The sequence below is a fragment of the Haplochromis burtoni genome, unplaced genomic scaffold (genome assembly GCF_018398535.1).
Source record: "Haplochromis burtoni strain Fernald_Lab_line unplaced genomic scaffold, NCSU_Asbu1 Contig_232, whole genome shotgun sequence".
Taxonomy (NCBI): domain Eukaryota; kingdom Metazoa; phylum Chordata; class Actinopteri; order Cichliformes; family Cichlidae; genus Haplochromis; species Haplochromis burtoni.
In genome coordinates this window covers 628,118-642,299 of record NW_024582593.1, presented here as the reverse complement: position 1 = coordinate 642,299, position 14,182 = coordinate 628,118, and the positions used below count along the sequence as shown (strand labels likewise).

The following is a 14,182-nucleotide window of genomic DNA, read 5'->3' as shown; positions in this document are numbered from 1 at the left end:
ACACACACACACACACACACACACACACACCATGTATTAAAGCAACAGAGATTTCTACACACAATACTACATTAAATACTACAGTCAGTACTAAAATACTACATCAAATACTATGGGCAGTATTACAATCAGTCCCACTGGAAGCCAAAGATGAGTTAAAGACTCAGTGACCCCACATTTGTGAACACACATTAAACATTCACTCATTTACTGCAGTCCATTCTCAAATGCACAAAATAATTGAAGCATCTAAACTTCCTTCTTCCTTATCACAGCAATATTACCCAGATGTCACATATTTATTTTCTGGTAGATTTGCAGATGATATTTGTAAGACAGCCGTCCAGCTGCAGTTCCTCTGGTGGCCACTTGAGGCCGGCTTCAGCCATGAGTCAGTGCCTCCCATGCTAAAAGCCTGTGGACAGCTCGCTGTATTAGCATGAGCCGATAACGGAGGTCATCCAAACGGTCAAACCAGCTCTACAGACAAGTGTTGAGGCTTTAAAATGCAAATTTCAAACCATCAAAAGACGACGATTGCTCAAACACACACACAGAAATGATCACTGCACCGTTTCTATCAATGCGACATCCTGAAGACCTTCAGTGCACCAGCTGGATGTATACACACTGCTGTTTGCTGATGTTAAGTCACATGACCAGTTCCTTTATCACCCTCAAAGACCTTTAAAAATGTGATCTGACTGAACACCAAACATACGATGGAGCTTCATCACGGACATTTAGCACACAGCTAACCTAATAGCTGCCTTCAGGTGAACCAAGGAAACTAAGTTTGGACCAACATGCTTATATTTGCTGTGTGTCAAACCATTTTTACACGTTCTCTGAGTGAAGTGACCTGAGCCTGCAGCATGACCCTTGACCCTGAACCGAGTCTGCACAGCTCACAGTACCACCTGCTGCTCTGACACCATGACTGCTGATGTGCTTCACATATGTTTTCTTCTTTATTCTGTGCAACCCACTATTCATTTTCACACATTCATTCACAACATTTAAAACTTTAACTTTCTGAAATTTTCTTGCAAACAGCTTTGCTCACACTGCTCTGCTGCTCAAACTAAAAATGCAGAAAACAGCAGGACTATTTGGAGTTTTAATTTGAGACTCAGAAGACTAATGAAACTGCTCAGCAGAGCTTTGACTGTCGGACAATCAGAAAAATCAATTTTCACTGAAAGTGAAGAGGAGAGATCTAAATGTGACATTTCTTGTAAACCTTTAAAGGAACTAATCTAACGAGGACAGATTTCTGAAACAAAGTTTTTTTTATAAATGAATAAAGTTTTTTTACCTGTTTGTGTTTCAGACCCTCGGCAGCGTCTTCATCCTCCGTCCTGCTGCCTCCTCTCTCTCGTCTCCAATGAAGCTCTCTGCTCCGGCTGCTCTCGCGCTCTCCCTCCCCCTCTGTGTTAGTCTATGTGGATCGCCCTCTTTCTTCGCGCTGGCTCATCTGTTGGAGGAGAACAGAGAGAGGGAGGGGCCCGGTCAGCACACAGACTTTCCTTTTGTACGACTCACCCACCCCACCCCTTCCCTTCCTCCCCTTCCATGACGTCTCCGCTTGAGTTTTTTTCTTCCTGAAAACCAGACCCCGCTCCGTCCTCTGTTTATTTTGGTTTTCAGGAATGCTGACCAATTTTCTCCACGTTTTCTCTCTGTTTTCTCTGTGACATTTTTTTTGTAACCGAGCAGCAGGCTGAGGTCATCACAGAGGAGCAATTTTAAGACCCTCAGCGTAATCCCAGAGATCTGGCCGCACATTCCTACAGCGGGACAACAAACCGAAGGGATGCCAGTGACAATTACAGTCCTTACTGATTAATATGACCATCACCTTCCCCCTCAGCTCCAACGATACTCAGACCCACAGACGCAGCACATAGAAAAATCATTACACAAGTCATGTTTGATTGGAGAGCTGCTGAGATCTTTGTGTTAACTCACAGCAAAAGTAGATCAAAGCCCGTTGTACAAAAACCAACCAGAGAATCAAAGTGTGATGTTTATATTTCCAAACATGTGAAAAAGACTGTTTTCCACAGGAGAGTATGCCTCTGCCCACTCAACAGAACGATTCATCACGTGAGCATGATCCCCAAACTGCCCAGAGATGCATCGCTTCAGTCTGCATGACAAAAACACTGTGTGAATGAAACGAGCCAACAGTTTGGGATCTAACAGCCGGCCTGTGTGCAGTGAGGCAGCAACGAGCTACTAACATCTGTGAGCAGAGGAAAGCTTTTTCTGTTTGAGATTATTATTAATTATTATTCCAGGATTCGTTTTTCCTGCCGTGTTTGCTCTGATTTCCACTGCAGCTGCACTCGTCAGCAGTGTCTAAAACCCCCCCAGAAAAGACGAAATCATTAATCGTCTTCTGCAGTGCGATAAAGAGTTCCCTGGACTTATTTCCTGAGTGAGCACGGGAAGGGTCAAAGGTCATGGTGGACTTGATTTTCAGTGTGTACAGATAGCTAGCTCGGGCAGGACGACACCCATCCTGTCCCACAGGTCAGCGCCGCGGAGGAAGGACGGGGGAGGAGAGAGGAGAGAAGATGGCAACACAACGCATTGCTGGCTCCCAAACGCATCGCTGACCTTTGACCTTTATCCACTGAACCGAGACGGAAAGTGGTGAAGAGAAACCTCGACAGCTGACAGATGAAGAGGGGCGAGAGAAGTTTAATTAGAGAGAGAAGAAAGGATTTAAGGAAACTCCCACCAGGTGTCAGTGTCCTGGAGCTTCATGAGCAAACACTCCGTCCGTCAGTGCTCCCTGGGTTGAGTCTGAGGAGGTCAAGACCCGATCAGATCAGAAAAATCGGATCAATCCGGCCTTCAACCTCCAATTCTTAAAGGTACTGCATCTCACAGCACATGAATCTTCAAAGGACTAATGTTTGTGCTCATCATGGCTTCTGTCCTTTAAAACGTTTCTTTTAATCTGAAACAATTCATTAAGGGAAACTTTAGCTAATCTATCCACACACTGAGGTCTGAGCATCTTTGCTAACCTTAAACCCAATGGCACGCTATGAGGAAACAGGAAGATGATAAAGTCACTGTTTAGGATCTAAGTTATGCACATTTCATTTAAAAATCACAATAATTTCATGTTTATGTGAAGCTAAAGTGAGCCTTCAGCCATCCAGGTGGGTTAAAGCATAAAACGCCCTCCAACGCAGAGGAGGAGCGACTATAAAGTCTTCTCAGAGACATCCAGCATCCCAGACTCCGAAAGATCTTTCATGGCTCATTTTAAGGCATATAAAAAAGGACTGAAGATGTTTTCTGGTTGAGGACACTGACAGAGTTTAGGACACGGAATATTTCAGAGGAATGACTTATGTATGATGATGGTGGGCCTTCACCCATCACTCCCTCCTCCCAGCTCCCCCTCCAGCCGGTGCTGTTTTGTGTCTTGCTCTTCAGACGAGAAGCTCTGAAAGGAGAAAAGTCTGCCGGAGACTTTTGTCTGCTCGTCCCATCGGCCATCTGCCGGCTCACAGGACGCCCCGCCACGGGCAACCTCTCACATTCTTCCAAAACAAAGATCCCTCTGACACCCCACCCCCCACACACACCCTCACCCCTCCTCAGGCAGGCGCACGGCTGCCATATTGGAGGAATTCATCAGATGTGCATTGAAAAGAATCTGATTAAAGTGCAGATTGAATCTCCTCTGAGTCCGTTTGGAGGAATGCCACCTGTTCACCAAACGCAGGTCCAACAGTTTCTTTATCTGGTACTCGTGACGAGACACGCAGACCCCACCCCCATGTTTACAGCTGAGCTTTTCGACTTTTGTTTTTACGTTTTACAAATGTAATTTTACTTTATGTTCAGCGTTCACTGTGATGGAAGCCAAAATGCACTGTACACACTTTCCAACGGCCACAAAGACACAAAGAAATTCAGGGAAAATGTCTCCTGACTTCGTTGGAGTAGAAAGAGAGTGAGACCTGTGCGGGTTTGTAGGTAGTAAAAAAAAAGTTCTGCTTCACCATCAGCTGAGGATAAGCTGCAACCAAAAACTGTACATGGCTGCTATGAAGCCTCCTGTTGGTTCATGAAGTTCGCTTGTGAAGCTTCATGCTGGGTGTTTTAGCCACTGTGGATCTGACACTGCATACGGTTACAACCTGTCAGTCTCAAGGCCTAAATCCTCCCTTGGTGTTTGAGTCTAATGTGACTTTCACTTCCAAAATTAACTTCACTGAATCCACAGCTGGCAGGAAGAAGGCTTGAACCCACTGACCAGCTGTCTGTTTCTCTGTTTGCCTCGCTGATGATTGTAAATTGGCTGCAGGTGTGAATGTGATGGACCGCCAGCGTGTCCAGAGTCTACTTTGTCTCTCCCACTGGGACATTTGCAATAGGCTCCGCCCCATCACCACCCTGAAATTATTGATTGACCAAAGTGTTTTTGAGCTCAAAGATCAGATAAGCAGGAGGCTCATCTTCTCATAGACTTGTGAGAGGAGTCCCCTGCTGAACTTTACACAGAATGCAGCATCGATTGGCTACGCCCATCTTTACGTAAAGTTGATGCTGCTTTGCTGCACGTGCAGAAACCCCCCCCCAAAAAACTCATGTCTGCATTACAATCTACGATCAGAAACAGGACAGACCAGGACCGACCTCAGATTCGGAGCTCCCCCACTGCCAGCTGCTGGTTTCCAGTTCTTCATATGTTCAGATCACTTTGGGTTTCTGGTGATTTTAACATGAGTCAGACATAAGTGAGTGAAACAAACAAAATGTCCTGCCAGTGCAAAAAGAGATCCTATGAAGGAGAATGACTCAGAGCGAGCGTTCCTGCGTTTAACATCACATGTTAGGCGTTTTCTTTTCCCCTCCTCAGTGCAAAGAAGCTTTTGTGTTGAGGCTAAGGGGACGCAGGAAACAGGAAGTCCAGATCAGCCGTAAATAGCAGGAAACTGAGACGGCTCCTGCAGCAGTGGATACACAAACACGCTGCAAACACTCAGCTTTTGTACTTGATATGCTGATCTTTGCTTTTATTAATCTTTAATGAAGTATAGTATGGACTTGATGAGAGCAGATAGATGAGCCTTTGTGTGGGAAAGATTAAAGAAAGGAAATGATTAATCAACTGATTATCTGTAGCAGTCAGTTTTTCTTCTTTCAGACACTCGGCGAGGCCATCGTGTTTATGAACCGACGGATGGGAAAACAAGCACCATCCATCAGGCCGCTGTTCCAGCGCGCATCCCGTGAAGTGAAAACTCAATGGTGTAATTCAAACTTGAATGAAAAACTGCGCTCATATTTTAGTGTCATTTTACACACGTTTATTTTCCATGTACTTTTCAGTCCAGTGGTCTCAGCAAAGGCCTTAAAAATGTGCCGCAACTGGCAAAACACACTTTTTCTTGCCAGGAAAATGACGAGGCTCCGCTCTGTGACTGCTCCAATGTGAATCTAAAGTTTCAGTTTAACACAAGAAGAGGTGGAAATGCAACAAAGTGAAAATACTTTCAAGATAAAAAAAACTGCTCTGCTCTCTGACAGGTTGTTTGAGGTCCCTCGGTGCTGCAGTGCCTCTGAGCAGGCACAACATCCAGGAAGACGTTGTGCGTTCTGCCGCTGTTGCCTGCCAGCTTGCTTCTCCACGTCCAGACTCCTTGCTGATGGGCCCAGACTATGTACTGGGAGAAAAATGCTGTTAATGGTGGTGTAAAGCCGCCCTGATGGCGTGTCCACAGCATTGGACCGAAGCCGCATAAGACCCTGAGGTCAGTGGGTGCACGCAACCAAACATGGAGCATTGATTAAATGAAGCCGGAGACTTTTTAAATATTAAAACTGAAAATTTAAAAATTTGTTTGCATTTCAGGAAGAACCTAAATATAAATGAGGGTGGTGCTACAGAGGAAACGTCCTGACATCATTCACATCTAAAGAATTCATCCTCAGGAGATGAAGTTAGATCAGACTTGTTTTAACACGTTACTGATGGTCCTGGAACCAGAAATGGCAAACATGACTCCAGCAAACGGGCTTCCAGGCAGATTATCTGTTCTTGATTTATTACTCAACCCTCAAAGACCCAACAGTGTCTGAACAGCACCAGAGAAAGAGCTGAGTTCACAGAAAACTACAGATTTGTGGCAGCTGCTGAATTGTCACTGCTGATTGTTTCAGTAAAACAGGAGGTGAAGCTTTTAACAGACTCAGTTCCACACTGCTCACCATACAACCAAACTTCATTCCCAGTTATGTTTTCAGAGAAACACATTTACTGTGACGTGGACAGGAGGATGACGGAGACACTGAAACTACTCATCTGGATCAGGACCAGTTTAGTTTAATACACCAAAGGTAACCACGCTTGGGTGGGTTTGTGACAGTGTTGTGGTCAAACAAAGGCTACAGGCGGTTAGCGGGACATCGTCTGCATGCTGTAGCTGTGCACTGTCACCAGGGAGCAGTGCCGGAAACAAGCGATCTGTGTGCTACTCTGACTTTCAGAAGAGCAAAGTGTTAAAAACAATGAGAAGAGTCACGGCAGTCACTGCCTGTGCTTCTCCTGTTCACGCGAGCTGTGCCGTTGGTTCTCCAGTTCACAGACTTTTGTGTTGGTTGCAGGCAAACGTCTACACAACTGGACACAAACGTAGCACCACAGACCGGCCTTGCGACTGGGATGTAACTTAGGCTCAGTTGAGTGATTTATTGATTGATAAGATATAATAAAATTAATAATAATAATTCATTTTTGTAACGCGTTACAGGAGAAATACCTCAAAGATAACAAAGAGGATGCAGTTTGGATATGCGGGAACATCAGTGCCTCCACATCGGCCTCGGGATTTACTCCACAATGGAAGTTAAACTGCTTTCCCTGAGCTGCAGACTCACAATTCTTCTTTTTCTTGCACTTTTTTGGGATTAATTGTTCAGCACAAATGGGGGGTTGGGGGGTGTTTGTGGAGGAAGATGCCAAGGAGCAAAATGAGTGCTCCCCCCTCCCCATGGGAAAGCACAGAGTGAGAGTTCGATAAGGAGGAGGAGGGGGTTGGGCTGCAGCCGCTTTCTGTGCATCAGGGGAAGTGTGCCTGGAAGGGAGGGGTGGGTTTTTGGGAGGGCGGTCTGTTTCCTGCCCTGGCTGACTGGGGTCCTTGTGTTGGCTCTGTGGGCAGACGGGCGGTGGCCCTGGACTCAGGTGGGGTTGAGTGTTGGGTTTGGTGTGGTCGCTGCAGCTGCTTCCTCCTCTGGAGATCCTCAAACCTCCAGCAGAGCTCTGCAGATGCAGGTCTGATGGATCCCACATGCCTGTCACAGCCTGAAGTCTGCACCATGATTCAGCTTCATGCTCTGAAACCAGTGAGGAGCTGGTGGTACGATCGCATTGACGAAGAGCTGCAGCAGTCACATCACACCGACAGACCCCATCACTTCATTCATCAACAAACAAACAGCCAACGCAGTATGATCGGTGCAATCAACAAACAACAACACACACACGCTCTGTCCACCCCCACTTCCCACCACCCACATTACCATCATGCCTGCAGCTGCTGTGATGGATTGATCGTCTGGCTAATGGTCGGTTAACTGGATGAAGCATTTGTTGGTGTCGGGGCAGCTCACAATACTCGGGCCATGCTGTAGAGCTAAACAGACAGTAATCAGGTTTGAGTCCAGATCAAATGCGGTTTCAGTTCAGCCGGCAGGAGGTTATCCGCAGGTCCTGAGTAAACGGCTGATAAATCAGAGTTAGCATGTCAGGCCTCACGCCCCCATAGTCTTTCCTCCTCACAGAATTCAGCCAGTGTTTATCGAATACTTCTCCTTAAAAACACGAAGCTTAGTAGCACACTGCATGCTAACAATGAATGAGTTACAGAACAATATCTGTAACTCATTCATCAGACTGTAATCACTCTTTGTTCAGTACGTGGCTGCTCGAACATCCAAGACTGACAGATTATCTGGACAGTGATCATTTTATTTTCTATCAGTAAGCTGTTTCTGCTTTGGGCTGTCAACATAATTTTATTGATACCTGAACAGCAGGAAGAAGAAAAAAATTCCCACATGTGGGACTAATAAAGGTTTATCTTATCTTAAATCCCACAGTGATAAAATAAAACTTTGCTTTTTGGGACCAACATTTTATCCTCTCATTTTTTTCTTAAAAAAAAAAAAAAGGTGCTGATCAAACATAAAAAGATGAAAGTCGAGAGTCTGACTTGCAAACTGCCTCAAAGAAATGCCATCTACAATAAAACAGGAAATAATAAACACAGAGGGAGAAAAGATGTATACGTTCATCTGGTTGGATGAGTTAAGGAAGCGTGCCGGGGGGCAGATGTGATTTCTTATTAGTAATTCATGGTATAAGATTATGTCTCTTCCTCCGGTTCAGTAATTAATTGTAACTGAGTCGTGGACATGTCATAAAAAAAGCCAAAGACAGGAACAGGAAGCGGACTTTTCATTGCTCAGGACCTTGGCTCAAACACAATGATGCGCTAGGCTGGTCTCAGGCTGACCGGCTGAAGCTCTGGGTTTCCGGAAGATTGATACTTCTGACTGTAACTAATGACATAAATTTTCTTCTTTCATATTTCAACATTACTGCTGCTGAATTCAACAATGTTTTGGCAGCTCAGGGCTTTCAAATCATATATCAGGGTGACTCCCGTGGCCCCCTGGGGACTCGCAGAGGCCCCCGGTTCACTTAAATGATCGAAATAATCCAAACATCAGTTGACTGGAAGCTGACAGCTGACGGCCTCTCCATGACCGTGTACTCAAGTGTGTGATGGGTGAACAGAAGATGTGTGTGCGGGCCTTTTAAACCTTTCTTCCTCCTACTTTGTCTTTCAGCGGGTGAACTCAGAGGCAAAGGGGGGATGGAACAGAGACGAGTGTCCACAGCTCGTCCTTTCAGCCGCCAGATGCTGCTGCTGCTGTGAAGGCCTTTTTCCACAAAACATCCATCAAAACACAGAAAAACAGAGATGAGAGTACAGAGCGACTACGTTAAACCTTATAGGACTTATCAGCGATTAGCGTAGCTGCACACAGTGTCCAGGAGGCTCATTTTAATCATTCAGCTTCAGACAAATTGAAGTAAAGAGTAAAAACACAGAGTTCAGCTCAGTGCTGTGGTGCTCAGCAAGTCAGAAAAGCTGCTGCTGGATTTTCTATTTTAAAAAGTTGAGTTGATGCTCAGCTTTCTTATCCTTCAATTCTATTTTCCTGCAGATTAAATGTGTCAGATTACTCTACGTGCAGCAGCAGCCACTGCCTGGATGGATCGTACCTAAAAGATGATACAAAAAACATCCTCATGCAGCACAACCTACAAAACCTCTGCGTGGTTAAATAAACCAATCAGCCGCAGGATGAAATCAGATGGTCTGATAATGTGCACACCCACGATAGGCAGCTAAAACCATCTCCAAACAGTCAGGTGTGCTTACGGGAGAAGGATCCTTGTGGTCCCGTAGGCTGTGGGGTGGCCTCCATGGATCCAGCTTAGAAGTACTCAATGAGACACTCATGCCGTAGTGTGTTTCGCACATTCAGACTGAAGCGATATTTTTAGATGCCATTTTCTGAGAGTTACTCAGAGAGCACGAGGACTTTAATAGAGTTTTATCTCATCTGTTCATGTACACGGACATTTGATCGAGCCAATTTAAATGATTTGTCCTCCATTTTAAATTGCAGTGTATGCAACTTCTTTTGTTGTTCTGCAGCTAAATGAGTCCAGAGCAGAAAGGAGTTTACTTCCCTCCGGGGACTCTGAATGTAAAACCATCAGAAGCGTTACACACAGTCACGGTCCCGTACGGGCGATTTGGACAAAAAGCCTTCATTTAAACAACACGTGCTGTTTCCCTCGGAGATAAAACTGCAATTAACTCCGACTGAAAGGAAGCAGTAGACTCAAAGGAGACGAAATGACACTGAATGATTACGTTGGTCACAAAACCCTCGCTGGGTAAAAGGAGCCATATGTTGGCAGCGGCACTCTGAGCCAAGAGTTTGCCAAGAGGCGGAGATGTGATGGAAACAGACCGTCGCCTAAGAGCAACAAATCAGAGTTCTGCTGATGGTCCCGTTTATCGGCTGCATCGTTCACCTTTAATTGGTCTGAGTCAGACTGCAGATTCTTCAGGTTCACATCAACCTGCAGACAAGTTTGTGCAACGGCAGGACACCTGGCCAGGAGCAAAATTACACCCCCACACACATCGACAAACAGAAATTAACAGGATTCAGCGGTTAGACCAAAGTTCGTGTCAACAGAGCCCGACCACAGAGTAAACAGAGGCTGAAGGAGCAAAACAGACGGCATCTGTTAAGCTTCAAATCTACATCTCGATCTGCATCTAAATATACAACCATGAGGGGCAGGTGCCAGTTTTTATTCCATTTAAGTAAAGGCACGTCATTAGGAAAAGTGAAAACATTCCAAAAACATTCCAAAAATCCAAACGCAGGAAAATTCCTGGATTCACATCAGAAACTAATCACTTCTTCTCTGGCTCAGAGGATGTTTTCCAGCAAATCTCACTGAAATCTGACCACGACAGAAACCTGATCCTCCCTGGTGGAAGCGATTTAGGCTGTTTAATCCAGACCTGCTGAAGGCTGATGGTTCATGTGGTGATGCTCTGCAGGCTCTGTGGTAAACAAGACCTCTTTATATCCACCGGGAAAAACCCGGCATATGGCTGCTGTTTCAGGGGGCATAGGACATGTACTAGTTTCTTTGGGGAATAATTTCAGAATCCATTTGTCATCCACTGGGATCTTATCTTGGCTGTTGATCCAAATTTACCCACAGGCTCATCAATTACCCTCCAATAGCTGCCTTCTCAGTAATTCGTGTATATGTTAAATGAATATCTCTCTGTGTGTAACACAGGAATGATTAGTTTTACCTAAACATAGCAGTTCACACAATCAGGACATCTTCAGCTTCATTCATCTGTTATAAATAAGGATTTTACTCCTAATTATTCATTCTGTATATAGTTGTAACAAAATTGCAGATACAAATTTTGGTGTCAGTTAAGTTACGTAAAGAGATGCTGAACGCAAAACAAACAAAAACAGAGAATTTTACATTGCATTCGCAGGGAGATGATGAAATGATCATAATATATATGAAAAGAATTAGGACTTTATAAATCTTTTTACAAACATATAGATGTTAATAATCGCTGCACGTGTGACGATGTTCATGCAAACTTTATTCTGATGGCCGTCCTGTGAATGAGGGACTTCTGTGCACACTGAGATGTTTAACCTGAGCTCAATCATTTGAGTATGAATGTGAGTGCTCCTTCTGTGAGCTCTCCTCAGGGTTTTGCTTATAAAGACAGTTTTCCTCATTTTTCAGCTTTAATTTTTCTTAATTATTTTCGTTTAGCTTCTGATTTCATCTGCTTAGGCGGCACTGATGAAGGTGGACTTGCATTTATCATCTGTTTCTCTCTAAATGCGGTCCACACCCAAACCGACCATGACATTGTTTCATTGGTGCGATTACGTCAAACATCATATCTGATAGGAACAACTGCCAGAACACAATTAAGACTACAAAGGAAAAAAAAATTATTTTTCAAATCTCTGGCTGACACCTCCGCCCTCAGCCTGCTCTCCACAATGTTTGTGACATTTAGATGTTTGGTGGAGGCCGTAGAAGGACAATGTTCTCCTTGTTGTCTGTGATTGAAGAGCTTGTGTACAGTTGTAAACAAGCACAGCGTCCTTTAAGTGCATCTAAGAGGAAAACCAGAGGAAGGAGTGTTTGTGTAAGAGCAGGTAAGGCTGTGATTTACGGCTCTCTGTGGTTTGTTTCAGCCAGGTTTGGTTCTTGGAGGTCGGAGCCTCTGAGCCTCAGAGGAATGTGAAAGCTTGTACAGTAAACTCACTGAGGTGAGCAAAGACAAACGCTGCAGCTGTGGCTGCTGTGCGTTGTGTTTTCGGGCCTGTTTTGTGGGCAGAGTCATGGAAATGATCCTGATGTGACCGAGCAGCCAGACCGAAGCTGAGAAAACACCTCTGACACCGATGCAGACCAAAGACGAGCCGACACAAAGAGGACCGAGGGAATCTGCTGAGCTGACAGTTTGTAACGACGCTCTGAGGTCTGACCCAAAACCATCAAAGCATCACGGAAGGGGTTCATCACGAAGCGTGGACCATCCAGCTGATGTTTCTTGAAACACTTATGACGTTCATGGTGTAGCCCTCCAAGTCAGTCTGTGCGGAAGCCTCAATTCAATTCAGTTTTTTGTGCTGACTCGGTGATTTTTATACAGTGCCAAATTATAACAAAAGTCACCTCAAGATGCTTTACCTTGTAAGGTAGAGCCTTCAATAATACATACAGAGAAAAACCCAACAATCATTTGACCCTCCTATGAGCAAGCACTTTGGCGACAGTGGGAAGGAAAAACTCCCTTTTAACAGGAAGAAACCTCCAGCAGAACCAGACTCAGGGAGGGGCGGCCATCTGCTGCGGTTGGGGGGAGAGAAGGAAGACAGGATAAAAGAAATGCTGTAGAACAGAGACAGAGATTAATAACAAGTATGATTCAGTGCAGAGAGGTCTATTAACACACAGTGAGTGAAGAAGAACCACCCAGTGCATCATGGGATTCCCCCAGCAGCCTACACCTATTGCAGCATAACTAAGGGAGGATTCTCTCTCAGTTTTATCTGAATTTAGAAGCAGAACATTAGAGGTCAAGAACTTAGCGACGCTAGATCCAGACTTCAGGCTGACAGCTCTCCACATGGTTGACTTTGTGAAACATTAGCACTGCGTCGCTTTCTGTGGCTCATCACTGCAACAGCTACCAATGGGAACAAAGAATACTGTCAGAGTGTCATCTACGTCATCTACACAATTAGTTTGCACCATCCAGAAGTCAATCCTGTTACGAGTAGGGATGGGTATCGTTTAGGTTTTATCCGATACCGGTGCCAAACCGGTACTTTTGAAACGGTGCCGGTGCTTAAACGGTGCTCAAACCGGTGCTTAAAGAATGGAGAACACAAAATTGGTCCAAAAACCTCTCATGTTCAGCTGTTTTTTGTAAAAAGATAACAATGTTAGCCTTTTCTGCAGCTATGGGGCATATATGGTATCACTCTTGGCTGGAAGCAGTGCTTAAACAATGGAAAAAACACAAACTTTGTCCAAAAACCTCTCATGTTTAACTGTTTTCCACTTTTTCTTTGGTCATTTTAGCCTTTTTGGCCAGGGTGAAGGGAGTATCTGCCATCAAACAAGAAGACAGCCGCATGTAGCTATGATGATGTTTGCTAGTTCACCTTACATGCATTAATGTAATAACGTGGTTAGCCTACTCAACGTAAATTACACACGAACAACATTAAGCTACTCACGCAGAGAAGAACGGCTGCTGCTGCCATCATCATCCGTCATCATTTCTGCTACACTGGCAGGGCTAGGGGCCAGGACTCTCCTCTTCGGGTTTTTGGGGGATGTTGCTAACTCGGGTCCGATAACAGGCACCACACCCGCAGTAGGGATGGGTATCGTTTAGGTTTTATCCAATACCGGTGCCAAACGGTACTTTTGAAACGGTGCCGGTGCTCAAACGGTGCTTAAAGAATGGAGAACACAAAATTGGTCCAAAAACCTCTCATGTTCAGCTGTTTTTTGTAAAAAGATAACAATGTTAGCCTTTTCTGCAGCTATGGGCATATATGGTATCACTCTTGGCTGGAAGCAGTGCTTAAACAATGGAAAAAACACAAACTTTGTCCAAAAACCTCTCATGTTTAACTGTTTTCCACTTTTTCTTTGGTCATTTTAGCCTTTTTGGCCAGGGTGAAGGGAGTATCTGCCATCAAACAAGAAGACAGCCGCATGTAGCTATGATGATGTTTGCTAGTTCACCTTACATGCATTAATGTAATAACGTGGTTAGCCTACTCAACGTAAATTACACACGAACAACATTAAGCTACTCACGCAGAGAAGAACGGCTGCTGCTGCATCATCATCCGTCATCATTTCTGCTACACTGGCAGGGCTAGGGGCCAGGACTCTCCTCTTCGTGTTTTTGGGGGATGTTGCTAACTCCGGGTCCGATAACAGGCAACCCACCCGCAGTAGATGTGCTCGGTG

General features: G+C 44.9%; 1 protein-coding gene across 4 annotated transcripts in view; it reads right to left on the bottom strand.

The window, feature by feature from the left end:
* LOC102292817 (rho guanine nucleotide exchange factor TIAM2) overlaps positions 1-14,182 on the bottom strand; it is a 49,222-nt gene that overhangs the window by 20,565 nt on the left and 14,475 nt on the right. For 2 of the 4 annotated variants that reach the window (XM_005937640.3, XM_014338519.2), the window contains exon 2: positions 1,319-1,477. The gene's annotated coding sequence lies outside the window, so the exon portion shown is untranslated. Of the gene's footprint in view, positions 1-1,318; positions 1,478-4,668; positions 8,143-14,182 lie in introns of those variants that run through there. The other 2 variants (XM_042226870.1, XM_014338518.2) reach the window with 2 other exon arrangements.